The sequence below is a fragment of the Lissotriton helveticus genome, chromosome 7, assembly GCF_964261635.1.
Source record: "Lissotriton helveticus chromosome 7, aLisHel1.1, whole genome shotgun sequence".
Taxonomy (NCBI): Eukaryota; Metazoa; Chordata; class Amphibia; order Caudata; family Salamandridae; genus Lissotriton; species Lissotriton helveticus.
In genome coordinates, this window is record NC_136068.1 from 1,454,872,159 (window position 1) to 1,454,888,991 (window position 16,833).

At 44.0% G+C, this 16,833-nt stretch overlaps 1 protein-coding gene across 3 annotated transcripts in view; it reads right to left on the reverse strand.

The window, feature by feature from the left end:
* Nucleotides 1-16,833, reverse strand: part of LIG1 (DNA ligase 1) — a 452,209-nt gene that overhangs the window by 426,560 nt on the left and 8,816 nt on the right. The window contains exon 2 of one of the 3 annotated variants that reach the window (XM_078654821.1): nucleotides 921-1,015. The exons of 1 other annotated variant lie outside the window; for it this stretch is intronic. The gene's annotated coding sequence lies outside the window, so the exon portion shown is untranslated. Of the gene's footprint in view, nucleotides 1-920; nucleotides 1,016-10,636; nucleotides 10,744-16,833 lie in introns of all 3 variants that reach the window. One more of the 3 variants, XM_078654822.1, reaches the window with a different exon arrangement.

Genomic DNA, 16,833 nt, shown 5'->3' on the forward strand with positions numbered 1-16,833 from the left:
GGAAAAAGCATCTACTCCTCGGACGCAAGTTCGACAAATCATGAGTGACTAGTGGAGCAGAGTTGTTTAGCCGGTGCAACTCCACTCAAAGACATGCAAAGAATGTTGTGCTCCGGGTGTTGGAGGCTAAAAGAATAATAAAAAAATAAAAGAGAAGTCTCTTTTGTACTTGTCCTTAATATGGTGCTCAATTCGCTTATCCATACACACAACATTGGCAATCTCGGTCTGTTGGCGGAACACAAGGAACAGGATTGCGCAGCCTGCAGTCTGTTCAAAAACAAAAAGAAACTTTGGACCAGACAAGACCCAGAGTTGCCCATAAGACGGGGATGTTCGCGGAGGCATATTTATCACAGGGAGAAGAGAACAACAACTTTAATCCTTTGGAGACTAAGGAGATGCGATAGAAGGAGCCATAGTAACCAGCCCCCACTACACTGAATCTGACAACTCCAGCCAGCAGGAGAAAGACAGCCTTGCTGGTCAAGGAGACAACACAAGCTGGAAAAAGCAAATATGGAGGATGATTCAAACCAAGGGGAAAGGTAGAGGAACATATAGTAGCTTAAGGGCTGCCGCAGGGACACAGGATTGGTGACATGGACTACTGGAAACAACTGAAGCATGTCACATCTGCGACTTGAATGTCAGGCACAACATGTTTGGATGTGGCGTGACATACAGCCGCAAATAAATTAAAGCAACGAGTCATTGCACCAACATTTGAAACGTAACATGCATGCAGCACTTATTTCAGTTTTTTCACAGTGTTCGTGTACCGCATCAGATGAAATCTCAGAAGATACATTAACTAAAAGAAGTCACATATTATCAGGTATGTACCCCATTTAAGAGTGATTTGTTAATACTTGCAGCGGGAAAACATCCGTAACAACGAAGATTGTACAACGACGTACCTGAACAACGAAGCCGGAACCACGACTTACAAAAACCACGAATTTCATTAAGCACGACTTCCCTAAACCACGAGTCTCTCCACTACACTCTGCACCTGTAAAAAATCACTCCAAAGAATTAAGGGATAAAAGGGATAAAAGGGGGGGTGGGGGGGTCTCCCCCCACAAAAAAATGATAAAAAAAAAAAAAAAAAAAAAAAGAGAATGGTATGCGTTGTTAAAGAATAATACGATAATACATTTAGATCCGTTTTTTTAAAAAGAAAGGTTCACGCAAGAAGTATTATAATTACAATAGTGCCATCTAATGGGCAAAAACGAGATAACATTTCGTGGTTAAGGAAGTTGTACTAAAAAAAAGGTAGTGGTTAAGATAAATCGTGGTTAGGCAATCGTGGTTAAGGAAGTCGTGGTTCCGGCAGTAGTTGTTTAAACATACAACCACTTGCAGCAATATAACTCTAAACACAATTTAAAAACAATTTGTTGTGATATGTTGTCAGCCTTGCACATTACTCCTCAGAAGCCCGCAAACTCATCTGTGGAGTGCCTCATAGTTAGTCACTCATCCCCACCCTCTTCAAAGAATATGTTATCCCTCTGTCCGACGTCAACCATGCACACAAGATCAACTTAGTCTCCTCCACAAACAACTCATACTATCCCTTTCAAACAAGACCCCCAACACAAGCAGTTTACCGCCCACATTACTCAAGTCGCTATATGGATGAAAGCCAACAGTCTCAGGCCAACTCCGACAAGACAGGAGTAGTTGGCAAGAACGCCTTACTATGAGACTAACTGGTGGCCGACCGAACTCAGACCCACACAGGGAATCGCTCAATTATCAACAGCCAACTGCACATGACAGCACAAGTCAACGTTGTCACTGCATCCTGCATCCACACCCTTATGATGCTGAGGAAGATCTTCAAATGGCTCCCAAGCAACACTAGAGAAACTGTCACTCATGACCTAGTCCCCAGCAAGTTGGATTATGGTTACACTCTACACCAGGATCACTAAGCAACTCACTAGAAGACTACAAACCATCCAGAACTATGCAGCCAGACTCATCTTCAACCTCCCATACAGAACTCACATCACACCAGCTCGCAATTAGCAAACGTTCTCAATTCAAACCCCCCCCCCTCCCCCACCCCCCACAGTAGCATCTCATTCCACCCAAACACCTCTGCTCCACAGGACTTTGCACACATCCCATACAAACACGGATCAGGAGGACCAGTGTTCTCTCACATTGCTCCTAGAGCATGGAATGGCCTCCCAAATAACAAACCTACCATAGGTAGGAGAAGACACACACACACACCTAGTCAACACTAGGATTCCCTTGCAGGTGATGGTGCACTTTACAAATATATGCTATCGAAAAGATTTCCATGCAATATATAATTGAGATGGAGAATTAAAGACTGTGCCACTTAGAATTAAACACAATGTATATATTTAGAACAATGACATTTGCATACAAAGGCAACTGTTACGTATACACCAGCTATCAATACTATGAGTAATACAACAGCAGTACCTCTGGAAGTACTGAAATTCTTCGCTTTAAAGCAATATGGTCATTACTTAAATATTCAAACTTCAAAAAATATGGCTAGGGGTGGTCACATTTAATAACTGCCTTGTTTTCTAGAGAATTCAGGAAACCTACACAAAAATGGAAACACTGGTATCATGAATATCAAAACTATTTAGTGGCCATTGATGCAGTAAATTATGTGCCAGGGAAATGTATGCTATTTTTAACTTTCTGGGTACAGAAGACAAAATATATTTGATAGCTTATCTGAATTGGAACCTATGAGAGATGAGTTCAGAGCATGGAATGAATTTGCTGGAGAAAGAAGGCATTCCCAAAAAAATACAAAATCCGAATGAATCAAGTGTAGTTGTGGAATGTTTTAATTTCCATTCACGTAAACAGTACATGAGTGAGATTATAGATCAATATGTTGCGTCTCTAAGGATTTTAGCATGCATGTGTAATTTCGAGACGAGTGTTGATCTGCATATCGAGATCAAAGTGGGCAAATTGTTCTTTGAAAAGTACATTAATTGCTGTTGTACTGCACAAACCCTACACTTGAGGATACAAAATAGGAAAAGAAACTGCACTGTCTGATGTGTCAGTATATGTGATTTCTGGAGAGTGGTGAAAAAAAGTGAGTGAATGTATTAAGTAAAGCACAGGAAGAGCAACAAAACGAACAAAAGAAATCGGTGTAGTACAGTTCTTAAGGATGTGGTTGTGCGCTCATATTGGCAAGTGTTAACTGTATAGCATATGGGGGAAAAGGCAATAAATGCCCACCACACACACAAACAAGCATTTACAATGCAATTGCCTCGTCTTTGTTAAAGTTAGAGCTATTGGCATTGCAAATGTAATTTTTTATGTCTCGCCTCTCAATGCGCATGCGCATTGAGCAGAGCGAGACTATAGCGACTTAAACAGACTTTACCCAACTGGGCGATTTGGTGCTGTGCCCGTGGGCTTTTAGGTCAATGCGCAAGCGCATTGACCTAAAATGCGCGTGCACATCATCAAATCGCCATCTGTTCCCTCAGCCACACTCCTCCCACACCTTTGAAGTGAAGCCTAGCTTCACTTCAAAGGCCCTTGCTGCTTCACACCCTCATCGCCGCTCTCCCCACTCCGCCCCCTCCCCTGCCCGCTGTGTCGCATTTCTCCTCCCCCCTCCCCACAGCAATGCCCTCCGTCTTGTTTTCTCACTCATTCCCAGTCACCCTCCTTTCCCCTGCCTTCCCTCCTTTTCTTTCACCTCTTTCCATCCCTTCCCTGGTTCTATATCCCACCCTCCCCCTATAATCTATGCCCTCTCCCTCCTCCCCTTCCCTCTGTCTCTTCCCTGACTCCGTTCATAGTCTCTCCCTTTCCATTCGATCTTCCTCGCTCCCTCCTCCCCTTCCACTCTTTGCACCCCCCCACCCCCCGCCTGCACCACTCTATTACTTCTCCTCCCACCCCCCACGGCCGTCCTTTCTGCCCGGCTTGCACAAACATCACCCAGAGCACTTCAGTTCGTGCCCAGCCCCCCTCCCAGCGCTGCCTTATTAGTTTTGCTTTAGCCATGCTGCACAGTTCTATTGGCTTTGCCAATGCTTGTAATTTCCATGACAAACTTTACATAGCTCCTCTAGTTAATAATAATAACGCAGAGTTGTAAACGGTATCGTTTCAAATGTATTCAATTATTACATAAATATGAAGAATTTTTATCTAAAAAATTATAAATGCAAAGAAAATATAAAAATATATAAATACACAGAGAGTCATTAAACAATTTCAAAAGGAACAAAGCCATCGGAAGGACAATAATTCACAACATAAAAGTTACTAAAGTAAGCAAAAACAAAACAATTACACAATGGCAAGAATAATCCACAACAATAATAAAGTGCGTAATCACAAGAGCACAATACTTCACTGCCTAATTGCAAATCTTCAACAACTACAATAAAGTATTTCGCTCACACTAACAAAACAAAAATAAAGAATTAATAAAAGTGGCTTCATACGTATACTTTGCCATTAATCCTACGCATCAAAACATGTAGGTTTCAAACTCTACAGCAAATATACCTTGTACGTACCATTACAATCAATACTAATATTTTAAACACAAGGAAGAATACAAAAATATACCGTCTAAATAACACATTGACAATAGAAATAATATGGAAACATGTCGGAATAGTACATCCTAATACATTTTCTTTCTAACATACATTACATTAAAAAAAACATTACTTACAGAACATTTCAAACATTCCATAAAAGTACAATAGGTACATACACAAGGCGAGTACGATCGCAAACAAAAAAAGTAAAAGAAACATTAGAAAACATTACTACACATACATATATATATATTAAAGAAACACTACTTAAACAAAAATAAATGTACATTCTCAACTTACCTGTCAAACGACGCAGCTACAACGCAAGAACCACGACACGCCTTCCACAAACGTCAGTCCGTGAAGATCTGAAAGTTCCCCAATTAACATGACGCAATTGCAACGCTACGTAGGACAACGTTGCAATTTGATTGGACGCAAGACACGTCAATCAAAAGGCAAAGTCAATAAGGGGAAAAAACTAGAACGCTAACCTAAAAATCTTAGGTAGCGTTATGGTACCAGGTTGCGTCCGCCATTTTTTACGCACTAACTAAAAAAAAACACAAAAAGGGAGTCATTCAACAACAACGACAGGATCCTTGCTCAAAACGCACACAAATACAAACTCACACAGCCACACAAGCTCACAACAAGACACACACTTACAACACACTTGCAGTCACCCCCACTCAATCACCCTCACACCATCACTCACCCTCAACGCATCACACACCATCACTATCACACACACTAAATTACCCACACACCCTCAAAAAAATCACCCTCACACACACACTTAGCCACAACCATTCACCCTCACACAACATCACTCACCATCACCCCATCGGCATAACACCTCATCACACTCTCACACCATCACCCTCACACAACACTCACCCTCACACACCATAAATCACTCAGACACCGTCAAACACACACACCTCACCCTCACATCCTCACAACACCTCAGCCTTACACAATCACCCATTCTCACTCACCCTCACACATCCTCACTCACCCTCACACACTAAAAAATCTCGAGTGCACTCACACTCACACATCCTAAACAACAAAAACAATCATTTCCTCAAATCCTCATTCAAACACTCACACTCACCTACCCTCACACCCACAAACACACACACACCCTCACTCACATTCACACCCTCACACCTTCACACCTCATACACACACACCCTCACTCACCATATACACTCACCCTCACCCATCCTCACTCACCCTCATACACTAAAAAAGCTCTAGAACACTCACCCTCACACATCCTAAACAAAACAAAGACTCATTTCCTCAACTCCCCCCCTACAACCTCAAACGCAACACACTAATGCCACAGCACCACTCAATGCCACAACACCTCTAAATGCCACAGCAACACTAAATAACACTGCACCACTCAATGCCACAGCATTACTCAATGCCACTGCATCACTTAATACAACGGCATCACTCTATGCCACAGCAACACTAAATAGCAAAGCATCACTCAATGCCACAGCATTACTCAATGCCACTGCATCACTTAATACAACGGCATCACTTAATACAACGGCATCACTCTATGCCACAGCAACACTAAATAGCACAGCATCACTCAATGCCACAAAAAAAACACCGCCACAGCATCACTCAGCACCACTCAATGCCACAGCAACAGTCAACGCAACAAAAATAAATAAATACCACAGCACCACTCAATACCACAGCGTCACTCCGCGCAACAGCGTCACTCGGCGCCACAGCGTCACTCGCGCCAACATGTTTTCACAATGTTTCAAAATTTATTCCAAATGTCAAACTAAATCTTAAAATTTCACTTCTGTTCTTCAATTTTCGTCACAATTAAATACACAAAACATAATCTTCACTAAATATATTCAATAAAGTTTAAGCTATTAGCAATATAAAATAAAATGCATTTTATTTACATATTGATTATTAAAAAAAATTAAAAGCCACTGTCTTTTATTTATATCAATACATACAAGTCACGTAAATACAAAACATGTTGCATTACAAATGCTAAAGGTGTCACATTTACAAAAGTAAAAACTATTGGCTTAGTAAAAAAAAAATATATTAATTTAGCTATTTAAAAAAACACATAAATAAAAAAATATATATTTATAACACCAATAGCTCTAACTTTCCTATTGCGAGACCTATTGCATTTCCAATGCTTGTCTCATTTATTGTTTTTTTTTTAAACCGATAAATATATGGTGTTGTCATTTACAATGGCAATAGGTAAGCATTAGAGTGTAGTACAGAGTAATAGCTTAATCTCTCGCAAATGCGAGACCTATTGCATTTGCACCCACACACACACACACACAGCCACATACACACACACACTAGCTCTAAAGTAATTGAAGTGAAGTGCTGATCTTCTACACATAGTTTTGTTATTTGTTTTGTGTCTCGCATTGACGTACATGCACTTTGTATTGTCAGAACTGTCTCCAGCTAAGACCAATCAACTGTTTTACATGATTATATTCTTTCACATGCACAATGAGGGGGGCAGAGGCAAGAAAAGCGAGCACAACCAGGGAGCAGAGGCAAGAAAAATGAGTACAACCAGGGAACAGAGGCAAGAAAAACGAGCACAACCACCACTTAACTCCATCCACCCACCGACTCATGCATCCACTGACTCCATCCACCCAACCACCAATAAACTCCATTTACCCACTAACGTACACATCCACTGACTCCATCCACACACCAACTCATATGTCCACTGACTCCATCCACCCAACCACCACTGAACTCCTTCCACCCACTGACTCCATCCATTGCATAGATTTAAACGATTAGCAGGTGCACATTAGGGGCAAAGTCACAACACACAGATTGATATAACGTGGATCTGTCCTTGGAGAAACAGGGTGCAGTTGGAGCCACTTCCAGGATGGCACGGCCATCCCCCAAGCCTCGAGAGGAGGTGCAAGGAATGTCTCTTTACCGGAGGAGGGTAAGAGTAGAAGAATGTGCCACGAGCACATCAACATTGACCCAGAGACACCTGTAGCACTCCCTCCCCTGCCGTCCGAGGTCTACAGTGTCAGAGGAATGGAGTGGGCCTTCAGGGGCAATCAGTGCCGGCCTCTGCTCCAGGCGCTGGCGCATGCAGCGCCGCCGCCTCCCCTGCTCTAGCCCCGGCCGCCCCTGCTCTGGCCCCCCGGATTGCCCGCCTCACTCACCCCCGCTCTGCTCGGCCAGGAGGGAGCTGTTCAGCCCATGCGCGGAGCGGCCAATCCTTCGGAAGCAAAGTGGGGTGGGCAAATAACAATATAAAGGAGGGTGTGTGTGCGCAAAAAGATGGGAACTAGCCTAGTGCCAGCAACAACGAAGAGGAAACTAAGGGAGAAAAAGTACCTGAATACGAGCAGCGGAGAACACTAACCATGCAGTTAATCAGTTATTGGTCCATGCTCCATCGAAGTGACAAACAAAACACACAAAGAAACTGTCACGTGCCAACGAACGATAAAGGAAAGATGAAGGCAACCAATAGTAAGTAATTGACGGTTCTAACTTTCACTTAAGTTAACGAAATATATATTTTAAGAGCGCTGCTCGCATTTTGCCGTGCTTGGGGTCTACAGACCTAGATCGAAGTAGGCTGATGGAAGTAAGCTTACTTATTTCAGTAATGCCTTCACAAGTAGCTGGGGAGATATATGGTAAGGCTTGTATGGGTACATGCTGACTGTCACATCCCTGCATTATATAATTAAATGCAACAAGCTCTTTGCTGGACAGCACCAATCAAAGAATAAATGCCACTAAGAAACAGGAGGTAACAAACCCTTTTCCCCTCTGTATGGGAAGAAATGTTTAAAATACACATAAATGCATATTCTCAAGCAATGTAAACCACTTAAGCCGGTCCTCGGTTTAAAATGTCAGTATTTTTATACGTTTTATGGAACCACATCTTAGAGCAAAGTTTTATTACTATACGAAATGCTTTAGTAGAGCTGCTTTATTGGTCTCAACTATGGAGATGAGTGTACAACAAATATTAAAATTCTGTTGAGAAACATACTTCTCTCTACATGTACCAAGACTGCAAGGTATCGCAACAGTAAATAGAATACTAATTCAGTGATCAGGACCTTCAAGACAACCTACGGCCGTCTCCGCCATACTTCACATACACAAAATTATTATTATTATTATTAAAATTTTATATAGCGCACAGTTATCCTTGGGCATCCCGGCGCTTGAACAGAGCTTCAACAGATAAAACAGTCAGTTAGTCAGGACAAATCACGCAGGAAACAGAAAAGTTTTCAGACCTTTGCGAAAGCGCAAAGTACCGGTCTCGGCGCGAAGTTTTAAAGGTAAAGAGTTCCAAAGTGTAGCTGTGTTCACCGAGAATCTTCTCCCGCCCGTACGTGATCTCTTTACTCTGGGGACAAGGAGGAGATGTTTCTGGTCGGATCTCAGCGTTCTATTCGCTTTGTAAGGCACTGCTAGATTTCTTAGAATAGGTGGTCCTGTACCCTGAAGAATTTTGTGGGCTATGCAAAGTGCCTTGAATTTTACTCTTTCACGCACTGGTAACCAGTGCAACGCCTTAAGGGCGGGTCTAGCTGATTCAGTTCTGGGAATGCCCATGAGCAATCTGGCCGCCGCGTTTTGGACCTGCTGTAATTTATTAAAGGTGGACTCAGGGGCACCCAGAAAAAGGCCATTACTGTAGTCAAGGCGAGATGTTATAAGCCCCTGAATCAGCAGCTTCCTCGATGAAAAGGGGAGAAGCGGAAAGATTTTACGAGCTGCACGTAGCAGGGCGAAACACACTCCTGCCGTTTTTTTGGCTTGGGTCCTGAAGGAAAGATCTTGTTCCAGCCAGACCCCCAAGCTCTTAATCTCCTCTTACAAAACATTTCGAAATAGGAGCTCCTTTGCAAACCCGGGCTCTGTCGGACACCATCCCTAGCAACAATGTCCTCCTGATCCTTCAAACATTGAATAATCGAAAAGAGCACTCTCACTATCTTACTACAGCCAAATCCCTTGACCTCAAGAGCTGCCTTATCCAGTTAGAGGACCAAAGAGGCTGAAGCGCCCCGGAATCCTGCGCACAATACATTCCTAGTAACCTTGGCACTTTTTAAATATGCTACGACTGCTACGTCTGTTCGCAATCCTATGGTCTTAATTAGTACTAAAACAACAAGCACTACCCAACGCCTTGGACAAAATAAAGTAGTGATATGTATCAAACTCCTGTTGTACCAAACACCACGACCTTCTAGTGTTTACACAACTCAAGGCACAGCTCTAAAAGTTCTCACTTTCAACTCTGATCTTGTCCAAATCAGGGCTGTGAAATTACCGTCCGTTTCTATTAATGTACATCTAAGATCCTTTCAGTTGTAGATCACTCAGTGCCATCTTTATTTCCTCCTCACGTCTTACCTGAACCTCCCTCAGTTCCGGTCCCAACCATGTTTCCGGACAACTTCTCATCTCAACAGGGCCATGCTATACACGACCCTTCCAACTTGTGGTTTTGCCTGGACAATATCTAGTCCTGTTCGTATCCCTTTCTAAGATGGCACACATACTGCCATGGTAAACGGGCACCATCGCTATACCCACGCCTCTTACTTGTAAATAAGGCAGGTGAAATCTCTAGGGAGGCAGGGCTCCTGGTGAACCGGTAGGGATCCAATGTTTCACTTCGGGTGTGAAAGGTATGAGCGTGCTCCGAGGCCCGCCGGTCTAGCTCCTCCAAGGCCCGCACACAGGCTCCGATTTTTAAAACACCACACCCCCTACGGCGTCTGCACTTGGTTGCAACTAAAGTAGAAGAACCCGTTTTCCTGTATACGCTATACCCTTCGTTCGGTCAACTTAGGCCGCAAAGCGAGCCCCGGTCTCGCTTGAATACCGTCGGCGCTGCCCAGTACCTCGGGTCAAGAAACCTCATGACCGAGCGCCCGGCTTGGGACGCGGCCTCCTCGGCGGACTGTATTAACCGCCCCCCCTTGTCTCCTTACCGCAATCCTGCTCTTCCGGACTACCGCAGCCGCAGTTTGGATCTTGTTTTCGGTTCGGAATGGACGTTCCAGTGCGGCAACGGCTTCACCGACCAAACAAGCAGCTCCTGAAAACGACAGAGGAGGCGGCGACGGTTTAGAATGATAGGCTGCCGTTTCTGTTTAGGCCCGTCCTTTACAGACTGGGGGGCGTATTTTACACCGATGATGTCACGGAGAGAAAGGACAGGAAAAAACACGCCCCTCAATCCGAAACGGACGGGCTTAAAGTGACAGACAAAGCTCTTCTCAAATGGCTGGCCGCTGTTTAGGAAGCCAGCCAATGGAGAAGAGCTAGCTCGTTTACCTCCGTACCAGAAAACGTATAATCTCGCCAGCGGGACTGCGCAAGCGCAGCTTACGCAGGCCGAGACCTACAAAGGACACCTTATGAACGTTTGTAAGAGCTCTAATAGTTCATTGAAAGTAAATTGTGGCATAAATGAGGAACAGCAAGATTTGGCTGATAGAGTCTACTAGTTTATATTAAAGGTTGATGAAAGAAATAATGGCAATACCGAGATTAAATAGGCATTTGCAATGCAATAGGTCTCGCATTTACGAGAGTTTAAGCGAGTGGCATTGTAAATGACAAAGCCTTTTATTTATGTTTTACAAACAAAAACAAAAATAAAAAGGCATGGTTATTTGCAATGTCAATAGCTCAAACTCATGTAAATGCGAGTCCTATTGCATTGCAAATGCTTGGTGTATTTATGCATCTGGTTTCCGCAGTTTTATTGTGTGATTTCTTGGTTTCAGTGTTGTTTGGTGCTGCTTGAAATGCTTTACACACTTTTTGCTGCAAAAGGCCTATCGCTATGTGCCTGTGTTACAATGGGTAAACCAGTGGCACCTCTCTGAAATCTGTCTCACTGAAAAATCACTGAATTATTCCTTTGATGGGTGATCAGACCCTGCTCTTCCTCTTATTATGATAATCCAGAATTTCAAAACCATGTGCATATGTTGACTATATACGTTTTTTACTCTGTGATTTCATGCTCTTTAGACAAACCCCATTGTGTTGACCAATCAAACAAAATTTTCCAACAACAGAGAATTTTTTGAAAATGAGAAGATGTGGCACTGTATCCTTCCTTCGTGCATATGTTCTCTTCCTATAATCTATGGTGTGTGCATTGTCAAATACCCTTGGTTGTACACAAGGCCTTCACTGGCTGGTCCGCAGTGTGTATGTTCAGCTAGCCACAGGGGTGCAAGTGGCTACCTTGTGTTTAGAAGAGGTGGTCCTTCTCTGCCCCTTTGCATGAAGGATACAACTCATATTCTTTACTCATTGGGACTTCTTACACTGCACTGGGAGAAACAGAGACATAAAACAGACAAGCATTAGAAATGCAATCGGGCTCGGATTTATTTGAGTTTGAGCTAATGGCATTATAAATGCCAATGTATTGTTGCTATGTGTTGTGGAGTGTGTTCATGTGGTGTGTACTGCCAGTGATCTCCTTGTGAGTGTGAGAATATTGCACCGTTACTGCCTGTGATGTCCTTCTTCTGAGTGTGAGAAGCTTGCACCTCTGCTGGCATGTCTCCTTGTGAGTGTAAGAACTTTGCACTGGTGCTGCCTGTGATGTCCTTCTTGTGAGTGTGAGAAGCTTGCACTGCTGCTGCCTGTGATGTCCTTCTTGTGAGTGTGAGAAGATTGCACCTCAGCTGCCTGTGGTCTCCTTGTGAGTGTAAGAAGCTTGCACAGCTGCTGCCTGTGATGTCCTACTCACTACTCTACTCACCTCTACTCACTACTCACTACTCACTACTCACTACTCACTACTCACTACTCACTACTCACTACTCACTACTCACTACTCACTACTCACTACTCACTACTCACTACTCACTACTCACTACTCACTACTCACTACTCACTACTCACTACTCACTACTCACTACTCACTACTCTACTCACTACTCTACTCACTACTCTACTCACTACTCACTACTCACTACTCACTACTCACTACTCACTACTCACTACTCACTACTCACTACTCACTACTCACTACTCACTACTCACTACTCACTACTCACTACTCACTACTCACTACTCACTACTCACTACTCACTACTCACTACTCACTACTCACTACTCACTACTCTGCACTCACTACTCTGCACTCACTACTCACTACTCACTACTCACTACTCACTACTCACTACTCTACTCACTACTCACTACTCACTACTCACTACTCACTACTCACTACTCACTACTCTGCACTCACTACTCACTACTCTGCACTCACTACTCACTACTCACTACTCACTACTCACTACTCACTACTCACTACTCACTACTCACTACTCACTACTCACTACTCTACTCACTACTCACTACTCACTACTCACTACTCTACTCACTACTCACTACTCACTACTCACTACTCTGCACTCACTACTCACTACTCTGCACTCACTACTCACTACTCACTACTCTGCACTCACTACTCACTACTCACTACTCTACTCACTACTCACTACTCTACTCACTACTCACTACTCACTACTCACTACTCTACTCACTACTCTGCACTCACTACTCACTACTCACTACTCTACTCACTACTCACTACTCTACTCACTACTCACTATTCACTACTCTACTCACTACTCTGCACTCACTACTCACTACTCACTACTCTACTCACTACTCACTACTCACTACTCACTACTCTACTCACTACTCACTACTCACTACTCTGCACTCACTACTCACTACTCTGCACTCACTACTCACTACTCACTACTCTGCACTCACTACTCACTACTCACTACTCTACTCACTACTCACTACTCACTACTCACTACTCTACTCACTACTCTACTCACTACTCTGCACTCACTACTCTGCACTCACTACTCACTACTCACTACTCTGCACTCACTACTCACTACTCACTACTCTGCACTCACTACTCTGCACTCACTACTCTGCACTCACTACTCTGCACTCACTACTCTGCACTCACTACTCTGCACTCACTACTCTGCACTCACTACTCTGCACTCACTACTCTGCACTCACTACTCTGCACTCACTACTCTGCACTCACTACTCTGCACTCACTACTCTGCACTCACTACTCTGCACTCACTACTCTGCACTCACTACTCTGCACTCACTACTCTGCACTCACTACTCTGCACTCACTACTCTGCACTCACTACTCTGCACTCACTACTCTGCACTCACTACTCACTACTCTGCACTCACTACTCTGCACTCACTACTCTGCACTCACTACTCTGCACTCACTACTCACTACTCTACTCACTACTCCACGCCCTACTCACTACTCACTACTCACTACTCACTACTCACTACTCACTACTCACTACTCACTACTCAACTCGAAATACCACACACACACTCAGCAGCAAGCAGAGCGTGGACATAAAATTAAAAACTAACGGCAGGCCCAATAAAGAAATCGTCACACACTCCAACACGCTAAATGTCACATACATATTAAATGGTATAAAGGACAACTGGCACAAACATACACACACACACACTCAGCAGCAAGCAGAGCGTGGACATAAAATTAAAAACTAACGGCAGGCCCAATAAAGAAATCGTCACACACTCCAACACGCTAAATGTCACATACATATTAAATGGTATAAAGGACAACTGGCACAAACATACACACATGTACCGTCTGTAATATAAAGATAATCAGCAAACACAATAAATGCTATACGTACAAACGAAACTGTACACATCTACCCAAATGACAACACCCATGCACCAAAAACTCAAACGTACTACATAATACCAAAGAGGAGACAGAAACTAGTTAACAGATATACAAGTAAATTAAATAAACTCCAAAGAGCACAAAATAAGTGCAAGACATACAAACCAAAAGGCACACAAGCGACACAATTAGCAAATGAACCTACCAACAGAGATTTGTTAAAAGTCGCCTAAATGCACATTATATGTACATAATCAAATGGAATTCAAATGCAGCTGAAATGCCCACTCCGATCATTAATCTGTGAATGAAGCGCAAATGATGAAACACACAGGGCCTGGATAACTATCTGCCCACCAGCGCTTATTAATAAAAGACAAATATCGCTCTGAAACGTTTACTTTGTTCCAGGCAGAAGGGATTTATTCCGTTTTCAATGTGAACAAGGCCCGAATTCTATTCCTCTCAGAAAAGTGCAGCTACCTCTGTCACATTACAAGGTAAAAATCTGTTTCTCATTAGAATATAAATGCAATAAAAATTCCTGTTGTCAAGAAATATTTTCCAACTGGGTGGGCCTGCACACTTCCCTCCGGCTCGATTTCACACTTCTGTTTCTGCAAAGAACTTGATAAATCTTGAAACTATCAGAACTCCAACTTTCCGCACAAGGACCCCATAAATACATTTGCCCAGGGCGCCCCAAATGCATGAAACTACCGGCATGTTATTAAAGCGTTACAGCGTAACAAGGTTCTATAAAATTAATTACCTTGGCCCCGGGGAGGAATGCACGCCTCGAGTCATTAGAGAATACTGCATTTAGTAGATTCTTGCTGCGCTGTAATGGAACCCCAAGAGGTACGACACTCTCGGTTGGCACGAGTTCGGGGAATAATAGAGGTAGAGATAGCGCTGCAATGGATTTCATTCGGCCCCTCGAAATATAGGAGTTGGGCGTGCTCACTTCACTCGCTCCACACGGCGAGCACACAACTGACACCGAACCTCACAGGAACCTTTAAAAATTGCTGTAAACAACGCATTCTACAGAAACTGTATTACCCTATTATACAAGGCGGCAAAACCCAAAATGCATTTAGAGGTAACTCCGCAGCATCAGCGTGGGGGCAGGTTTAGGTCCCTTGACAGATGAAATATTGGCCCATTGCTGTCCACAAACGGATGTGCTCCCGCCCAAGCAGTCAGTGGCGTCTAATCTACTACGGCCACACTCAGTGTATATTGGACTCCCTAATACATAGACTGGGGCTGAAGGAAGACCGGGTGTGTCTGTTGTGGGGAGGAGGGTGCAGAGTTTCTCCACCAGGACTGGAGTTCTGCAGTGGCTTGTAGGTTTTCGTGTGAAGTCTTCGCTTCTCTACAAGAAATCACTGACGTCAGTTTTTTTTTTGCCGAGTTTTAAATAGCGCTAACTTGACCCGAATCGGGTATCAGAGCGCTTTACAGAGCACTAGTTACGTTTCATGAGGACACAACACTCACCTTTAAAGTTGCTGGGGACGGCCGCCGGTGCAATCTGCAGACTACAGAGTTCACAGGAGAGGAGGGGCTGGGGCCGGGAGGAGCAGCTCATGCTCGCAGTCCGCAGTCGCAGGCTCCGCTCAGCTAGAAAGGAATTTGAAAAGGAGGACGTGGGGGGGGGGGTCCCTCGTCGCCCCTGCGTACACCCAGTACACACAGGCCATGCTTCCCGACTCAGAGGGGGTGGGAGGGGCGCTGAGGAGAGAGGGAGGACATCTGCGAGCTTACCGTGTCACTGTTCTGTTGCATGCAATGGTGTACGCGCTCGCACCATCTGGCTTGCATTACACGGGCACTCTGACAGCTCGTAATTAAGATTAATCACTCTGCCATGCTCGTTCTCGCACACAAAATGCCACATCGGGCACGCGTAAATTACTTACAGCCTATCACTTCAAGGCTACTACATACACAGCACAGGGAAGACGAATCACTGACCAGATGAAAACGCTAAGGAATGTGTGGAATTCCTCTCACCAAGGCCCTAGGAGATACTTCTTTTTTTTCTCCTTTAACATTAGTTCTCGAAACTCCTCCCAGTTTGACTGGGGAGGAGTCCGAGCCCTAAAAAGGAAAAGATATGAGAGAGCGGTGGAGAGAGAGAGAAAGATGGCGAAAGAGAGAGTCAAAAAGTAAGCGATGGGAAAAGAGACAGAGAGAGAGAAAGAGGGAACGAGAGGAAGATGGGGAGAGAGACAGAGAGAGAGAAAGAGGGAACGAGAGGAAGATGGGGAGAGAGACAGAGAGAGAGAAAGAGGGAACGAGAGGAAGATGGGGAGAGAGACAGAGAGAGAGAAAGAGGGAACGAGAGGAAGATGGGGAGAGAGACAGAGAGAGAGAAAGAGGGAACGAGAGGAAGATGGGGAGAGAGACAGAGAGAGAGAAAGA